The sequence below is a fragment of the Macaca nemestrina genome, chromosome 2 (assembly GCF_043159975.1).
Source record: "Macaca nemestrina isolate mMacNem1 chromosome 2, mMacNem.hap1, whole genome shotgun sequence".
NCBI lineage: Eukaryota > Metazoa > Chordata > Mammalia > Primates > Cercopithecidae > Macaca > Macaca nemestrina.
Genome location: NC_092126.1, coordinates 38,204,876 through 38,223,305, shown reverse-complemented (window position 1 = coordinate 38,223,305; position 18,430 = coordinate 38,204,876). Strand labels below are relative to the sequence as shown.

General features: G+C 43.0%; 2 long non-coding RNA genes across 3 annotated transcripts; both read left to right on the top strand.

Moving 5' to 3' along the window:
• The first annotated feature begins 449 nt into the window (after positions 1–449).
• Positions 450–6,665, top strand: LOC139361747 (uncharacterized). Of its 2 annotated transcripts, none has more exons than XR_011619340.1 (3): positions 450–562; positions 1,306–1,413; positions 6,545–6,665. It is a non-coding gene; the product is annotated as an uncharacterized lncRNA (long non-coding RNA). The 2 variants fall into 2 exon arrangements; XR_011619339.1 differs by lacking the exon at positions 6,545–6,665 and adding an exon at positions 3,691–3,780.
• A 4,108-nt stretch (positions 6,666–10,773) lies between these two features.
• LOC105469904 (uncharacterized) lies at positions 10,774–13,891 on the top strand. Its single transcript, XR_980122.2, has 3 exons — positions 10,774–11,888; positions 12,443–12,637; positions 13,132–13,891. It is a non-coding gene; the product is annotated as an uncharacterized lncRNA (long non-coding RNA).
• Positions 13,892–18,430: the final 4,539 nt, after the last annotated feature.

The following is an 18,430-nucleotide window of genomic DNA, read 5'->3' as shown; positions in this document are numbered from 1 at the left end:
ACAGCAAACACCATTTTACCACATTCTCCATAAAAAGGTCACATTTGGCAGGTAAATAATATTTAACAGCTGTGATTTCTGTTAATAGGTTATTAAGGAAGAATATACTTCTTTTGCATGTTTACTAGTCATTTCTTATTTTGCAAATTATCAAGACATTTGACCGTTTACCTGTTTGAGACTTACTGTTTAGTTTATTCGTTTACATAAGTTTACCATAGATATATAATACCTCCTCTTTGTCAGTGATATTTATTGCAAATAATATTCCTAATTTGTTGTTGGATTTTTAATTGTGAGATTTTATTTTTAAATACAAATTTTGAAATATGTATGTGATAAAATCTTTGACCTTTTGTGATTTTTGTCTTGTTTTTATCTTAAGAAGTTCTTCCCCAAATAATGAGGTCAATAAATAATCACTTATTTCAAAAAGAATTAAGTTTTGCCAATGGGCAGAATTTTTTAGCAGGAACTTTGAAAACATGAGAAGCTCTTGATACAAGTGTTTTTGAAAATGCGAGTCAATGGATAAACTACAACTCTTCATTCAGAAAAAAAGGTAAGAAACTTAGTGAATATTTATATACCAGTGACCAAAATTTTTAGTTAACATGTCCTTATTCTGTATCTTGTGAAAAATTGAGTTTTAAAGTAAGTTTACTGAAAGAGGCAAAGATAGATTTCCTATCATATTAAAAGATTTCTTCAATAGTTTCAAGTCCTGCTAACTTGTAACTGGTAACCTTGAAAAAAAAAATTTCATTTAGAATGTTAGAACATTTACTGTAAAACTTTAAATTTGTTTCTTTAAAGTTGTAATTTAAGATTGCTACAGGAAGTTGATTTTTTTTTTTTTTACCAAACTTATGATAACCTGTGACCATGACCTTATTGATCAAATTATAATGAACTCAACCAGTATAAAAGATTCTCTTAGAATCAGGAATGCTCCTAAGGGCTTTTCTCTTTGAAACCATTATCTTACAAGTTAAAAATAAGAATGTCTGATAGGTCAATTTTTTAAAACATACATAGTCTTGTTTCTCTATAATCTCATGATACTTCCCACTTCTGGGTCTGAGGAGTTTGGCTTCCTCCCTCTTTCCTGGCTCATTTTTAAATGACTTTAAGCTCACCAAGGGCATGATTTCTCCAGGAAGTTTTCCCTGATCTCCGTCCCAGGAGGCCGAGGGGCCTACCTCTGCATTCCCACAGCATCCTGAGCTTGTTTTTATCATTGTACTTATATTTGTTATGATTGAGATGGGCTATTTACTTGAATGTTTCCTGCTTCATTGTGAGACTCCAAAGGATGGCAACAGTGTCCTCATCATCTTCATATCCTGTGCACAATGTCAGATGGTGAAAATATTCATTGAACTGCAATGGGAGCAGAATCAGGACATTCTGGTATAGTGATCTTTCCATTCCCATCCCAACCTATCTCTTGAATTCACAGCCCCTGGTGCAGAAGTGTGTGTGTTGGGGGGAAGGCGGGGGGGGAGGAGGGGATATGTATGAGAGAGAGAGGGAGAGAGAGAAAGGGAGAAGGGAGGAGGCAGGAAGAGAGGAAGGGAAGGAGCATAGATTAGTTTATGACTTCACTCTGAATGCTCTGATAAGATAGGTGAGGTACTCTGATAAGACAGGGGGACTGGACTGGGCACCAAGTGACTTTCAGTGCTTGGTGCATGAACTCTTCTGATGTTAGAGTTTCACAGTAGCCACATTGGTTGCTTTAACTACTGACAGGTCTCAACACTACTGCTGTCCACCATGTATTGAGTACCTACTGTGCTCCAGGCCACATCCTAGGAAGTTTACACATATGTTAACTCTAAAGCTCTAGCTCCTGTTAATTAGAAGACTAGGATTACTGGTAGAGCCTAAATAAATGAAATTTACCAGCTGGGTCAAACTTCATTCAAACCATTCAACTCCACCTCCTCTCCCATCTAACCTACTCTCGGTGACTAATATGCTCTTCTTCTCTCTCTGCCCCAATTTGTCTTTTTGTGGAGCTACTAATGAGCAAGGAGAAGCCATAGGAGGCTCTTAAGGAAGACTGGGAAAAGGAAGAGGAGAAAATGGAGGAGGGGGAGGGACAGGCAGCCAAGGGTGTGGGTACTCTATAAACCGGGTCATTTATCTTGCATGTCCCTGAGTGGGTGTCCCAATTACTTAATGTATTTTAGGTTCAAAGATCTGTCAAGACACCTTTTTCTAAAGGACCTGCTGTATACCCTATATCTGTCTAGTTTCTCTGCAGGAGATAATGATGTATAGTGCATAAATCTTTGCAGAGTGCCAATTAATGCCAGGTCTGCTTCTTTGAAGTGATGTGAGGACTGATTCCTTGGGCTGGCTTCTGCTTGGAAGCCAGGGGAGGGCTTGCTCCTTTGGCTATGTGAGCTCCAATCAACTGAGAGAGATGGGCCTGGAGAAATGCTGCTTTTTCTGGGTGACTGGTCTGCAGGGCAAACATGCCCTGTCGATAGCAGGGGAGACCATGCTGGGTTTTAGTTATAGTCTTGGGGAAGGACCCTATTAATCAAGAGCCTAATCAGCTGGTTCTGGGATATGATGGTGAGGGTGACCGTATAATTTATTGTCCAATCTAGGATACTTTTGAGACTGAAAAAAAGAGTGCTATTAATAATTTTGTTGGCAGAACAGATGCAAATCAGGACTGTCCCAGGCAAACCAGGACATATGGTTACCCTAAGGTAATATATTAACTTTATCAATTAATTATTTGCAGCATATGGAATAGGTTCAGCCCACATGTCACATTCTTCAGAGAAAAGCAGGTCTCATTTGATAGTCACTGTCCTGCATGTTTCTGCTCTATATGTTAAACACATATACAGCATTTTGCAGACTGATGCTTTGAAAGAACAAAGGATTGGAGGCTGAATACACTTGGGTTTGTATCCAAGCTCTACCACTTACTGGTTGACCTCACAGGGTAATCAACCATCTTGGTTTGCCTGGGACTTTTCCAGGGTTAGCACTGAAAGTCTCATGACCCAGGAAGCCCTTTAGTCCCGGGCAAACTGGGAAAATTGGTCATGCTTTTTGGCAACCGCATTGAACATGGAGTGTGGGCATGGAGAGCCCTAAGCAGTCAAGGGTGGCCACCTAAATAGAACAGTGAAACAGTGATGGTGGACTGGTCCTGGAGGTGTAAGAGTGATGGGGATCCAGAGCATGTGGAGAGGGATACCCAGGAGGCATCTGTGAAAAGGAGAGCTGGCCCAAGAGTTTTATTGGTCAAATGGAGTGTTGATGGTGCAGTGAGTAAATGTAGGCAGAATCAAAGCAAAGAGAAGAGTGACACAATGATGGCCAAGAAGGAGGTTTGGGGTAGTGGCTGGAGTGGAGTAAAGGGCAGGGAGGTGCATAGACAGCAGTGTAAATCATATTTGAGAATAATCCCCTTTCCACACTTGGAGGTCGTCCATGAAACCGAAGAGAGGAGGGCTGAGTTTCTGTTATTTGGCAAAGGGGTCCAATAAACAAGTGGATCAGGAACCAGCTATGACACTGATCCACTGATAAGTGGCATTTAGGACATAGGTAAAGTGCCTTGTAGCATGCCTGGCACAGAATGGTTGCTCAATAGAAGTAAATGTGTTCTCCTTTCCATCTTGTCCTATCAATACGATGTTCTTCCTATCTTTACAGGTATGCTGCTTTTCTCCAAAGAACACATTTGGATATGTAATTTAAAAAAATTAAAAGTATCAAAAACAACAGCAACAACAGCAACACCCATTGTGATGCCAGATAGATAAAGCCAGTAAAAATCATGGTTACTTCTCCTTTATCTATTTCACTTTCTTATTGTTCTCTCTCTCTCTCTCTCTCTCATCGATCCATCCATTATCTGTCTATCTGTCTATCTATCTATCTATCTATCTATCTATCTATCTATCTATCATCTATCATCTTTATCTATATTTATTTATTTCATCTATTTGTCTTTTCTTGCAGATATTACTGTACTGCCCAGGGCAAGTAAATTTAGAGATTCTCTGAGAATCTCTAAAATGGGAATTTTATCTAATTAATCCTTAGCATTCCACTTGATGCTTAGAATTCCTGATTCCCAAATTGTATACTTTCTGAAGAAATTTTTTTTACATCTCTGTGAATTCCAAAGGCACCATTACGGCAGGTGTGGTGGCTCACACCTTTAATCCCAGTGCTTTGAGAGGACAAGGCTGGAGGATTCCTTTAGGCCAGGAGTTCCAGACCAACCTAGAAAGCATAGCAAGATCCTGTCTCTGCATTTTGTAAAAAATTAGCCTGGCATGATGGCATGCACCTATAGTCCAAACTACTCAGAATCTTGAGGCCAGAAGGATCCCTTGAGTCCAGGAGTTTGAGGCTGCACTGGGTTAGGATCGTGCTACTTCACTCCAGTCTGGATGGTGAGAAAGACCTTGTCTCAATAAAATAAATAAATAAATAAATAAATAAAAGCACCATCAATGGGCCATGAGCTAAGGGTGGTGGTGAAACTATGAACCAGGGAAGCACCAGCTGGACTACTGCAGCTCAGAAAGGAATTGTAGGACCACTGCAGTCCAGGATAGCACCAGAAAAATATCTGGCCCATGGGGGCACCAGCAGGGCCTGTACTTCAGGGTGTACTAGCAGAGCTACTGCATCCTGGAGAGCACCCTCAAAATTGGATTGCTTGGGGGAGCATCAGCAAGAGTGCTGCATTCCATAGGAACATCAAGAGGACTGCTGTTGTCCAGGAAGCTCCAGAAGAACCGGTCTGCCTCATAGGAGCACCAGAAGGACTGCTGCGGCCCAGGGGGGCATTTTCAGGACACTTGCATACCAGGGAAAAACTCAAAGAGCTGTTTCTGCCCAGGGAAGCACTAGCAGGACCACTGCAGCCCGAGATGCGATTGTGGAACTGCTTCAGCCCAGGGCAGTACTAGGAGAAGAAGACCTGGTCTGGCCCAGGGGAGTACCAGCAGGGATGCTGCAGCCCAAAGGAGTGATTGCAGGGCTTCTCTGACTCAAGGGCAATGGAAGACAGAATCGACATTCTGAGATGGAAGCCCAGTGTTCTGGCCTTGTTTTCCTTTGAGGGAGGAGAGTCTTCTCCCCTCTTTTTTCTATTTTCTCATGCCGTCCCTCATCCCACTGCTGATTCCCAATGGTGGTATCATTATGTGGAGAAGAGAGATGGACAGTGAGGACAAAATATGCTGGCCAGTCAGGTCTGATGGACAAGGTGTCCTTCCCAGTTGACCCCCAAATTACAAAGGCCTTTCTATGGGCTAAGGGAGCATATTTTAGGAATCAGAAACTTCCTGTCAGAAAGGGACAACTTTTGTCCATATTCTAATTAGATTATACTCCCTGTTGCATCTCTTTTTGACATCAAAGGGAGGAATAAAAAGGGAGAGGAAAGACAGTTAAGGAACTTTGGTGAAGCGTAAGTCCTGAGATGTTTTTATTTGGTGGTGCAAGTGGGGAGGGTGTCTTGTTTTTGCATCTCCAAAACTAATCACTAGTTCTTAACTTTTTAATTCTTTTTTTCTTTTTTTTTTTTTTTTGCTATAAACCCCTCTGAAAACGTTTTAAAAACTGTGAACACACCCAACAACAGTACACAATTCTCTCTCTCTCTCTCTCTCTCTCTCTCTCTCTCTCTGTGTGTGTGTGTGTGTGTGTGTAGGCTTTTTTCATATAATTTTAGGAGATTCATGAAAAAGAATCCATTTCCATTCTTGGAAATCCATTCATGACCCTTATTTTTAAGATCCTATAATTAGGTGATACATAAATTCCTTACAAATTTCAGCTTCTCTGATTCTCCTGGAGAGAAAGAGTGGGCAGGATGAAGGACAGGGGGCTGGTGGTTGCTGGGGGTGGGGTTAGATCCACTTGATGATGGAAGCCAGTGTCTGCAGCCAGTACCCTGAGTGCTTGTCCCTGGCAGCAGCCCCACCTTCAGATGAGCTACTGGGATGTAAGAATTCAGATTGATGAGAGCAGTAAACCATTTTCAGATTCTCTGGGCATGGGGATGGCAGGTGTGCAGAGCAGTCAGCATTCTCTGCCAATTTGGGAGGAAGAACACCGTGGAGACTGGGCATGTACCAGTGTTGGCTGTAGCAGTGGAGAGACTTAGTGCCTCCAGGTATAATACCTGCTGCTCACATCTGGGGGCTGGTGTGGTCCCTGCATGGTGTGCTCCTAACAGTAGACATCCTGGGACTCCATCTGACCTTGCTTGGGCAAAGCTACTAGGATAGGAGTAGGAAGATAACTAGGGCATTTGCAGAGCCCTTATCATTTTGGCTGTGTTCATATAGGGCATGGAGAGCTTAGCGGTTGAGCATGCATGGTAACTAATGAGGTAGACAGAGAAGGATGGGTCAGTTAGAATGGAGCCTCTGGCTCCCAACTTGCCAGGTTGTTATCAGCTGGGCTAGAAAAATCCTCATAAGGCTGCACCTCTTGATGAGTTTGCAGGGGCTGAGACTCTGGCTCCTCCTTTCCTTTTTCCTAGAAATGTCGAAAGAGGACTGTGGTCCTACTGCCTGTCTATGGATTGACTGATAGACTCTCCTCGTTCTTCTTGGCTGACCCAGAGGAATTCATCTCTCCTAGGAACCAGGACTGGGAGCAACAAGTGGGTGAGGAGGGAGAGAAGTGCAGGGAAGCCTAATGCTGGGCCAGAGACTGGAAGGTAAAAGTCAGGGTAGAGGGTCAATGTCAGGCCATCAAGGTTAGATCCAGACCTAGGAACTGGAAAACAGGTACTGAGACTGTTGCCATAGCAGGACAAGGGCTTGGGAAAGCCACTTAATTTCTCTGAGCCTCAGTCTCCTTGTATGTAAGATGAGACTAATAACTTCTACTTGGCAAAGTAGTTGTTAGAATGAAAAATGAACATAAATCACTGAACACATTTGTGGCACAAAGAAGCAACTTTCGTTAATGGTAGCTCATTATTACTATGCGCCAGCTACTTAGCAAGGTCCTTGGATAGGTTGGGAGAGTGATGGTTACGAAAATGAGTAAGATATGCTCTCAGTTCTCAATTTGCTCATAACTTCGCAATTATCATATAAGTTAGACCGTGATGAGTGCTGAAATAAGTGAAACCACTGTTGCTGAATTTCTCTTGTGACCCCATAATTGCTCAGTTGTGGAAAACCTCTCAAGTGACCGAAACCCTCCCAGACAAAGATATTACAGAATCATGCTTCCAATTAATGTCTCCTAACTTGGATTACAAATGTGGGCTAGAATTTCTCAGGGTCACTGTCTACGGTTTCTCAGGTAACTGGAACTAAAGAGTATGCACAATGACATTCTTTAAGGATGTTTTTAAAAATATAGAGATATGTGTGTAAGAGGAACCTTTTCTACCATGGACCATTGAACCACAATGGGAAAAAATTGAGGACTACAGAACTAAAGCACAATTATATTTTCTTTCTTTTTTCCCCTCAGAGAATACAAAGCTCCTATTCATTCACTTTCATAATTAGAACAGGTCTCTAAATAAGTTCAACAAATGAGAAAACAACACCCCTTTTTTATATATAATCAGTTATTAATGGAAATGGATGAGGCAGGGAGGAGTAAAGACAAATCAACCCAAGAAGGGCCAGAGATGAAAAAGTAAAGACTGACAGGGACACACAAGGTGTGGAAGGTACAGAGAGAGACTCAAGACTAGAAGCAAAGATAAGTCATCACACATAGATGGGAGGACAGGAGTGAGTGTGTGTGTGTGTGTGTGTGTGCGCGTGTGTGTGATGGGAATGGGGGCAGGGAGAGGAAGAGCTGGCATATTCTAAGCCATACCTTTTAAATCGAGGCCATTAAACTTTTTCCGGAAAGGGCCAGAGAGTAAATATGTTAGGCTTCATGAATCATGTATTTTCTGTTGCAACTACTCAACTTCGCTGTTGTAGGGCAAAAGCAATCATAGACAATATAGAAACAAATGGGCACATTGTGTTCCAATAAAACTTTATTTACAGAAACAGTTGGCCAGCTAGATTTGGCCCACAGGTCATAGTTTGTGAACCCTGCTCTAAATCATGACTTTTTGAGTAGTCAATAAACAGTGATGTTTCTACTGGGTTCTCAAGGCTCTGATTCCCTCATACCTCTAAATAGCTCACTAAGTCCTATAAGGATCATGGTTGCTGAGAGGTTTATACCCTTAGGTCCTTTCCTTCCGACCATACAACCTGGCACAATTTCTACTAAAAAGAAGGAGGAGCCAGAAAAGATGGCTTCATCTTGGGTGGTGGTAGGGTGAGACAGGGGGCGAATGTTTGCAGGCCACCCAGACGCAGCCAGCCAGCAAAGCGCAGGGCCACAGCCCACGCCCAGGGCTTGCCTGGGTTCCCTGGTAAACAGCTCCTCCAGGCCAAGGCTTTCTCTCCAGCCCCTCACCCTGTCTTTTGTCCCAGCACATAATGATTCTGACCTCTGGCATTTCAAGAGTCTGCTGTGAAAAAATGTGGTACTTTGATCCATCCATTGTTGAAATTCTGGAAAGAGAAATAAATAATTTGAGGCACATGGTGGATTCATCAGGGAAAACCCTGTGAGAGAAGAGGCAAAAAGACAGCAAAAGTGGAGAAAGGAAGAGTGCTCTCAAGGAGTTATTTATCTCTTTGCTCTTCTTCCTGAGAGGGCTGGGGTGGGAGTGGGGGTAGGTGGGGGTAGATGGGGGTGGTGGGCAGCCTGCTTGGGGAGGCTCTGAGACAGACCAGATGTGGGTTGACCTCATGGCCATTTCTAGCTGCAGCTGTCGAGGATGTTTAACATTCCTGACGTTTAGATTTATATAATGCTGTTCCCCTGCAGAGTTCAAGGCATTCGGTGTGATGCATTGGGAAAATGCTGCATTAATTGTTGGGAAATCTGGGACATCATCCTGGAACCTGGGGTCTACCAGGTATTTGAGGTTGGGCTAGACTGTGTTCTGAGTGTGCTCTGAGTGTCCTGAAAGAGGACTACTGTGTCCAGTGATCTTGGGAAAAGTAGTGCTAAACCAGAAGAAACAAGTGTCTGCTTCACTCACATCCATTAATATGCAAATGTGCTTCATGAATGATCAGTGGTCATAGTCACAATTGTGTATGTGTAACACTGTCTACCATCTGTCCTTCATGCACCCTTCCTCTTGCTCGGCTTCAGAAGCACAGCAATGCCCTATTTTGTCTCCCCTTGAGGCATATTTTATGTCTTCTTTTCCTTTTCTCATCCTGTCTGAGTGTCACTCAAGGGTCTGAACAAGGTTGTCTGCTCTTTTCTGAATGCACTCTCTGTTCCCATTCATTCTCAAGGCTTAAGACATGACTTCTTTACAGTTTAATTTACATTTCTAGCCTTGACTTCTTGCCAGTACCTGCATTTCCAGGTGACACTTCCTTGTGCACATCCTTCTATCCTTTCAATGACGATGTGCCTAAACTCAACCCACTGTTTGCCCTTCTTCCTCTCCATTTTTCATTAGGACTTGGTTGCAGGTCTGACTGCTTCACACCACGTCTGCCCCTCCTGAGATGAGCCTCTTATTTCTAGACTTGTAGCATGTGGCTGCTACACTCATCTTGGTTGAAATCTCTTTCATAATATTTCTTCAAAATGTACAATGTCTTCCTTTTGCCTGTGGAACAAAGTGCAAACTTCATGTTTGGCTTGTCCTGGTCTAGGAGTCACATCGTCTGAATCTCCACGTGGCCTCTCTGGTCCAGACTGAAATAAGACCCCTGTTTTTGTCCAAATCTTAGACCTTCAAAGCACACTGTAAATCCCTTTCCCTTGAGGGCCTCATCTGGCTGTTGTTCCTTCCCTGACCTTCCCCAGCAGTATAGCCTCACTGCACAGCAGGGCGTGTCCACTCTCACTGTGGTGCTCTCTGCCACTGCTTCTTACCTGGGGCGTGAATTAATGTTCTGCAAGTCTTTCACATCTCCTGTGAGATCTAGCCAGGATAGGAACATCTTGGGTATCCTGTACATGTTTTGAGGTTGACTGTCTTTTTAGGTGGCAATTGTACTTAAAAACAGTGGCAAGAGCTGCCAAATAAATAGCAGACATCACTGGCATATCATTCTAGGCATAAGAAATAGCCATACAAGGTAACTGCTCTGTTCCCCTAAGAAGGGTATTTATTAGTCAGATTTCTCCAGAGAAATAGAACCAACACTACACACACACACACACACACACACACACACATCCCACACACTATATATATAATACACACACACACATATATACAATAGCACATGTCTGTGGTATTACATATATAGTATATATACATATAATATTTTGTATATACATGGATATGTATGAGATTTATTTCTTTATTTTAAGGAATAGGCTAATGTGATTGTGGGGGCTGGCAAGTCTGAAATCTGTAGGGTAGACCTAAAAGCTGGAAATGGAGGCAAGAGTTAATGTTTCAGTTTTGAGCCCAAATTCCTCAGGGCAGCCCATTGAAAACTCAAGCAGGATGTCTATGGTTCAATCTTGAGGAAATCTCCTTCATCTTTGGGAAAACTCAGTCTTTGTTGTTACAGCCTTCAACTGATTGCACAGGACTTACCCATATTATAGAGGGTAATCTGCTTTATTCAAAGTCTACTGATTTGAATGTTAACCACATCTATAAAAGAATCTTCACAGGAACACCCAGACTGGTGTTTTACCTAACAACTGGACTTCACAGCCTACCTAACCAAGTTGATGTATAAGATTAACCATCACAAGTACTTTTGAGAGCCCTCCTACTACTTGAAGGTGTCCTGTGGCTTCCTTTTGGCTTGAACAGAACTTCAGGACACCTGATCACGGCTGGCAGAAAGATTCTAGGCCTATTGCTTGTAACCCTTGTGGCACTGGCCTGGACTGTTTTGTTGATTAATGGTGTGCCCCAATCTCATTGTCCATAAATGGTGGTAACTAAGTTTCCTTTAGCTCTAACATTCCACACGCGAGCATCAGGTAGTCCTGTATCTATATATAATGAGAGTAGTAGTAACTAACACATATCAAAGGTTGACTGTGTGCCAGTAGGCATTGTTTGACATAACTTATGTGAAATAACTAACTTAATCTTCCCAGCAATCTTATTAGATAGCAGCTGTTCCTAACCCCATTTTAATAGATGAGGGAATGGAAGCACAGAGAGTTTAAGTTAACAACTCAAGGTCACACAACTAGTCAGTGGTAGAGCCAGACTTTGGACACAGGCATCCCGGATCCAGAGTCTGAGCTCTTAACCACCACACAATGTGGTTTCTCCAGACTATCTCACAGGGTTGTGGTGGAGAGCGAATGGGGTAATGGATCTGCAAATACTCTGTGGACACTAAAGACTTACATGGCTCTAAGGTAGCATTACTATTAATGATTTGTCTCTTGAGCGCTTCCATAAGCAACCCTTGGGATGAAGTCTCATAACTGAATTCCATCTGAAAGTCCCTAGCACATTGTCAAGTACACAGTAAACTTAGCTGATGTGCAGTGAACACTGGGGCAACAGAATGAATCAAGGATGTGCAAACAAAGCACTACTTGATGAGATCTCAGTTTTGAATCTATTCTCCTGGTGAGTGTGGATAGAAGCCAGCCTTTGTCCTTCTCTGTGAAAAGAATCAGAAGAACATCTCCAGCAGTTCATATTTACTTGTTCATGTTCCTTCATCAATTTCTTGAAAAATAAAGCACTACCTGCACTTTCTTTTTTCTAGGCACAAACACTTGAGATAGTTAAGGCAGCACATCTCCCCGGTGACAGGAGGTCCAAGTGCTGTTTGAGTTGCTGGGCATGAGACTGTGTGACTGTGCAGTCAGCCCCAGCAACAAGACAGGAGGTAAGAGATCTGCTTTCCTTGAGAAGGCCTCTCACAGTGACCCTTACAGCTCCAACTTTGCCATGTGGAGCACATTCCTGGGTTGGCAGACTCTCAACTTCAGACGTCATTCTGGCCAAAAGAGTGCTTTTTTTTTTTTTTTTTTGACAGAGTCTTGCTCTGTCACCCAGGCTGGAGAATGCATTGGTGTATTCTCGGCTCACTGCAACCCCTGCCTCCCGGGTTCAAGTGATCCTCCTGCCTCAGCCTCCTGATTATCTGGGATTACAGGTACCCACCACCATGCCTGGCTGATTTTTGTATTTTCAGTAGACACAGGGTTTCACCATGTTGTCCAGGCTGATCTTGAACTCCTGACCTCAGGTGATCCACCTGCCTCGGCCTTCCAAAGTGCTGGGATTACAGGCGTGAGCCACTGTGCCTGGCCCAAATGAATGCTTTTGATACAAGAGCCTAAGAAGGCCAAGGAGGCTGAGGGGAATTTGAAGACCTCTGTTTAATGATTCTGCTTTGGTTTCCCCTTCTGCTTTTTACTATCATTCGTATCTTTCAAGGTGAAGCCTTCCAGGCCAGCAGCCCAGCCACAAGGACACTCTCTCTGGGGAAAGGGGAAACTTCTGGAGTTTTTTCCTGGATCTGTCCTCCTCGAGACATAGTGTGTGGCTGTGATACTCAGCTCAGCTCCATTCTTCGTCATTCCTGCTTTCTCTCAGTGGATGGGAAATTCCTCTCTGTCCTAATATGACTAGGTACAGAACAGAGAAGACTTTTGGTTCTGCCATTCAGGATATGCCCTATGCTGTACATGGTCAGGGCAGTCCTACATGTCCAGATGTATAGGTCCAAGCTTCGAGAATGCGAAGTTCATATTGCAGCCTTGGTTCCCTCATTTCTCACTCCTAACTTCCAGTATGTGATTGCACTAGAAGCCTACCACTGACCTGACCAACATCTTCTGTTGTTTTCCTTATCCCTCATTTCCTTTGACACCCTAGACTACTCACTCTCTGGCACACGCTGCTAGTCATCTGCTCCACATCCACACATTCCCAATTAGTGAGGGGCAGCAATTTGTCCTATTAGACATGTCCCCTGGTCAGAGGTGGTGATGGGTCTCAGATCTGGTTAATGAGATGTAAGCAGCAACTGCTGGCTGGGGCTTCCAGGAAAGCTCTTTTACTCCTGATCAATGGGAACAAACAATTCACCTTTCCCTTTTGCCCTTCCCCTTCTTTTTGCCTAGAATACAGAGGCTGACCTGCTTCTTGTAGCCATGAGGATGAAAATCACAGACTGAAGCTGAAGGAGTTGGACACAGCCTGAGTCCTTGAAAGCATCCCCAAGGCAGTCACAGCAGCATTAGACTGCCTGCTGCTGGATTCCTTGGTGGCGAGAGCAGAGTTCTATTCCCTGCAGCCAAATGGAATCCAAGCAGATACAACTTCTTTCTTAAAACTTTCATCTTGCCTGTTCATAATGATTAAATCCTTGCTTGTCTGTCCTTGGCTGGCTTCTTTTCTTCCTTCTGCACTCTCTGCCCACCAGCATTGACCGGGCCAAGTTATGGTGTCCCAGAGGCCCCCGCAGGCAGTTACACAGTCACTTCTTTGGGCTTGTATGTGTTGCCCTACTGTGGGATTTTGTGTGTGTGTGTGTGTGTGTGTGTGGTGGTTCGTGTATGTAGGGGATGACTACATTCAGTGAAGGGAAATAGCTGCTCAGTCACATGGACCCCAGGGACCTCGACAAAGTTCATCCTCCTACCTCACCTTACCCAGCAGTGGAAAAGCAAACAAAGGAGTCGTTTTTAACTAGCTAAATTTTGAATTTTGGAAACACCTGTTCTGCATCCCAAATGGTTTGCATACTGGGTTTGGCCATAAATCTCTGGTTGTCTTAGGACAGGAATGGCAACTACCTGGTTCTTTTGACACCATTCTGCATGCTAGCTGTTCCCCAGTGGAGATCACTACTCGATCATACTATTTTGTGTGTTTGTTAATTTTGAGCCCAAAGCATTTTAGAATCTTCCTGGAAACAGTATTCAAGGGAGCCATTTTCATATCTTTGGGTCGGCATATGCAAAGTGGACAGTTTGACGGAGGTTTCACTTGCTTCTAAAGGGCCTCGGGGCTTCTTTAGGTGTGGAATGCAAGGATACTAAGCCTTTGGGATGGCACAATTCTTCTCATGGGATAAGACCAAGGCAAAAGTGGCTTGGGCAGACAAAAGGAAATGAGGGGATAATGACATTCTCTTTTCTTACTGCCCTCTTTAATCTTTGTATCTAATCCTCCTAAACCCCCAAATTGAAGTGTCTGTGTCTACTGTCCTGAGCTGATGTAGGGAGATGAGTGGGAATGGAAGCCGACGGGAAACTCATCAGAGACAGCACATTCTGAAGATCAGCAAAAGGGAAGTGCGACAGCCAACTTCTTGGTGGGGACGGCAGAAATGTAATTAAATTTTCTGATCTTGTTAGCCAATTTCTTCACTCACTGCCCCTGAACCAGAGAACGGGGAGGGAGGAAGGACACTGTTGCATCCGTGGCGGTGGGGAGGGAAATGAGCTTTTCACGGATTATTGGGTTAGTTCCACTTCTCCCACTTTTTAATTTATTTGTCTGCATGTTCTCCAGAGCTGAAAAGGCTCTGAGTCCTTTCCCATTTTCTTTTAATTAGATCTGATTTTGGAGTCTGAAAACTTGGGAGGGCTCAGGTTACACTAGCAGGATGACAACAGTTGGAAGGTACTCGTCTCCTATTAGATTTTTAAAAACTCCTTCAGAATTTAAGATTCCTAGTGATGGGTTATTTTTTTCTTTTCATTTCTTTCTTTTTATTATTTAACAGTTATAGTACCACTTGCACTATTTATCACCTTATCCCATTTTCTTATCTTTTGGTTAAAAATCATGAACATCACCGATGTTTTACAAATTTCAGAAGAGTATGTATTTACTCCAAAGTCTTCTCCTTCATATTCCTCTTTTGCAAAATGGAACACAGATGAGGAAAGCTAGTTGTGGTCTTTCTGAGTATGTAAAAGGAGTAACATCAATTCTATGTTCTCTCTTTTTCGAAGCACAAGAAAAAAAGAAACAACAAACAACAAAAAGACTCACCAGAAAGAAAGCAGGCTGTGGCTGTGGTGAATAATTTGGTTTATCACTTAAAACCCCTAGCAACAACATCCTGGGGCTAAGGACATCTGAAGCCTCAGGTGAGAAAGCCAAACATAGAATACTGGGTGGCTTGTGAAGAAACAAGAGCCCATTTCTTGGCTACAACCTGGATGTGCTTTTGCTGCAGAGGCTCTGTCAGGTGTCCTGGTGCCAGGATGGTATGTGTGCCATGGAGGCCTGCTGCACTGGAGAGCATTTGTTTTACAATTCATCCTGGGCAAGAGGCATTCTCCAGCGTTCTGCTTGGTGGCTCAAAATTTATGATGCTACAGGGCATGTTTGGGATGGCCTGACTTAAAATATAGGCTACACAATATATGCAAAGAGCACTTTGGGAAGACCTGTGGACACTTCAAATAAATGGGTAGCCATCCTCCAGATAAGTTATAATTGAGGTTCCAAGGAAGCCTCTGTAACCGCTGACTGTGAGAGACAAGATATATGTATTCAGTGATTGTGGACCAAGAGAAATGATTCAAATATTAGCCTAAATTGAAAGCCAAAAGGCAGAAACTGAGTAAGTTTTACTTTAAAGTCAAGCTGTTTCATACATGGGCAGCCCAAAGGAGCCTGCTCCAGGATTACTAGAGCAGACATGTTTTCCCCCAGAGAGTTTCTGCGTTCCTGAGAACCCCCAGACAGCCCAGCTGGTAATTTTTGGAACACGTCACAAAAATGCCAACATGTCACATGTGAGGACAGTATGCCATTTAACTCAGAATCCACTATCCCAGCATCCGGCCTGGCGTGGGTTGAGGGATGAAACATTTTCTTGGGGGGTCTGTGAGGGGTCACAGAAGTTCCATGGAAGCCATGACATTTGGCTTGGACCTTGAGGGATGAAGGAAGTTAAAACTTGAGGAAGTGGGGAAGGAGGAAGGACAGTTTCAGAAAAGGGACCTCCCTAAGAAATGGCATGAAAAGAGAAAAATATGCTGGGTACCTGAGAAATAGAAATAAATTTAACCTGGGCAACAGAAGGTATATGATGGGCTGGAAAGGTAGGCAGAGCTGAAGCTCAGAGAGCCCCCAATGTGCGGCTCACATTTGTATTTCAGAGAGTAGGAAATGTGGGCGAGGAAGGCTGATGGCAAAGGTGCTGAAGGAAGAATAAACTCTCTGAACCTTAGTTTCTTTGTAAAGTGAGGGTGTCGGACAAATTGCTTTTTCAGGGAATATTCTCTGAGCCTCATCTCAGCTGCTATAGAAAGAGAGCAAATAGCTTACAAATGTTGGCTGCCCATTCTAAACAACTCTGTCTTTCTCCCTTTCCTCAGAATGCAAGGAGAGAGAGAGAGAGGAAGACAGAGAGGGAGAGAGAAGATGTTGCAAAACAAAAGGGTTCTAGAATCTTTAGATTCACAGACAAAAGACAAAAATCTTAAAAAATTCTGTGGAAAACAAATTCTTCGTTAATGTTGTTTTTATTACTTTTGTTGATAAAAGTGATGCTGCTTAAGTGCTCTTGCTAAAAGAAAAAAAGAAAGAGAACGAAAGAAGAAGAAAAAAAGGAATTCTGCTAGTTTGTCATAAACTTTTGGAGAGTTGTCAGACTTAGAAAACAGATCTTCTGAACAGATCTGCAGAGGCATGGGGTGCAGTTTGGTATGATGAGCATACATGATGTATTAAAGCGCATGCTGAGCGCAGAAATCCTCACTGCTTGCTACTATCCCACCGCTGCCACGGCCGGGTCCCCTGCATGCCTCAGCCACAGCCTGCTCACTGTATGTCCTCTTCCCTGAGAGGCAGAAAATAACATAGAAACCTCTTCATGTGACCGTCAAATCACAGAATCATTATTGCATTTTAGGGCTAAGAGGAAACTTAGAGCCTTCGGCTAGTTGACAGATATGAAAATATTCCTAGGAATCAAACTATGCTAGGAAAACTGGGGCAGTGAGACCCACATATGTGAGTTTTGTAACTGCAGGTGAGGCGGGAATAACGTCTTAATATTAACAAAGATGGATAAACATTCCCCAAACTTTTCCCCGTGAGACACTGACTACACCCCCCCAACCTCCCACCTCCTTGGTTACAGATGGGCTTTTGGATTTGGAAGCTGAATGGATCTGAGACTGAGACAAGGGATGAGGTGGGGAAAATGCTGGGAGGGAGCTGTCACATTGTCTGTCCAGTTCCATGTGTCCACCCTTAGGCCTGGACTGCTGTGAGGTCAATGAACTTGGAGGAGAGCATTGTCCTTCCTCCTTTCTCAGGGAGTGCCTCCTCTCAAGGTGCCGAGCTCCTCCAGGCAGGTGACCTTGCTGGCCTTGCCCCACAGTGCTCTGCCTGGACTCAGACTCTGGCTGCTTCTTAGGGACAAAGATTAGGCAGGAGGTGGCCAGAATTTCCTGCCAGATGAGACCTAGCAACAGAGGGATGACTGATCTTCACAACACCAGCCAGAAAATAGTTGAGGAAAACTAACTGAAGTCAGTATTATTGACTATTGTGGATATCAATAATTTCTTTTGGACATTAAGCCAAATGAAAGCACAAGTAAAGGGAACAATAATTTTTGAACAAATATTAAACATGTAGTTTCTGATTTCAGACTGGTATATTGGAAAAGCAGTGCTCAAATACCCCAGAGCTAATAAAGATATAGCAGGCTTTCATTAAAACAGATATTAGAATGAAAGTACAGCTTCAACATACTTTTATACAGTGAAATATAGAATAAGCAGTTCTTTCATTAGGGATGGGGAAATCAAATTTTAAAAACAATGTCTAGTTAGAAGTTTTTCTACTGATCATCAATTCAGTACTTACTTCCAATATTAATAACTCAGCTAAGCACCTGGAAGGAGGCTTTTCTCTGCTGAGTTAATGAATTTTTCTGTGAGTCTTCATTTGATTGATTACATCATAGCAAGTGTGACCACATTAGACGCTGCCCTGGAAATATGATTATCTGAAGCAACAGTTAAAGAACAAGGAATTACTGAGGATGAACAAGTTCTATTTTAGAATTGTTTATGACAGACAATTCTGAGGCAAACAAACTCAAAATAGATACAGGAGAAGTGGGATTGTTTGCAATGTCTAACACAAAAGTAAAGGCTTTTGTGTATATTAGATATGCATTTCTTTAGGGAAATATTATAACTGAAAATTCCAATAAAACATTCTTATGTAGCAGAGAAAATAATTATAATGAATAAATATGAGCAGCAAAGTTGAAAGTAAGATAAGTCAACTTCTTTCTTCTCCATTTAAACCTATGAGTATAGGAGTCAGATACTGAAAAGCACTCTAGGATTCAGGTTCACAAATACTGGAGGGAGGTGGTGATCAGTTGAGGAGGCCCCCAGAGGATGCTTTATATTTGTTCTAAGGATTCCAGTGAAA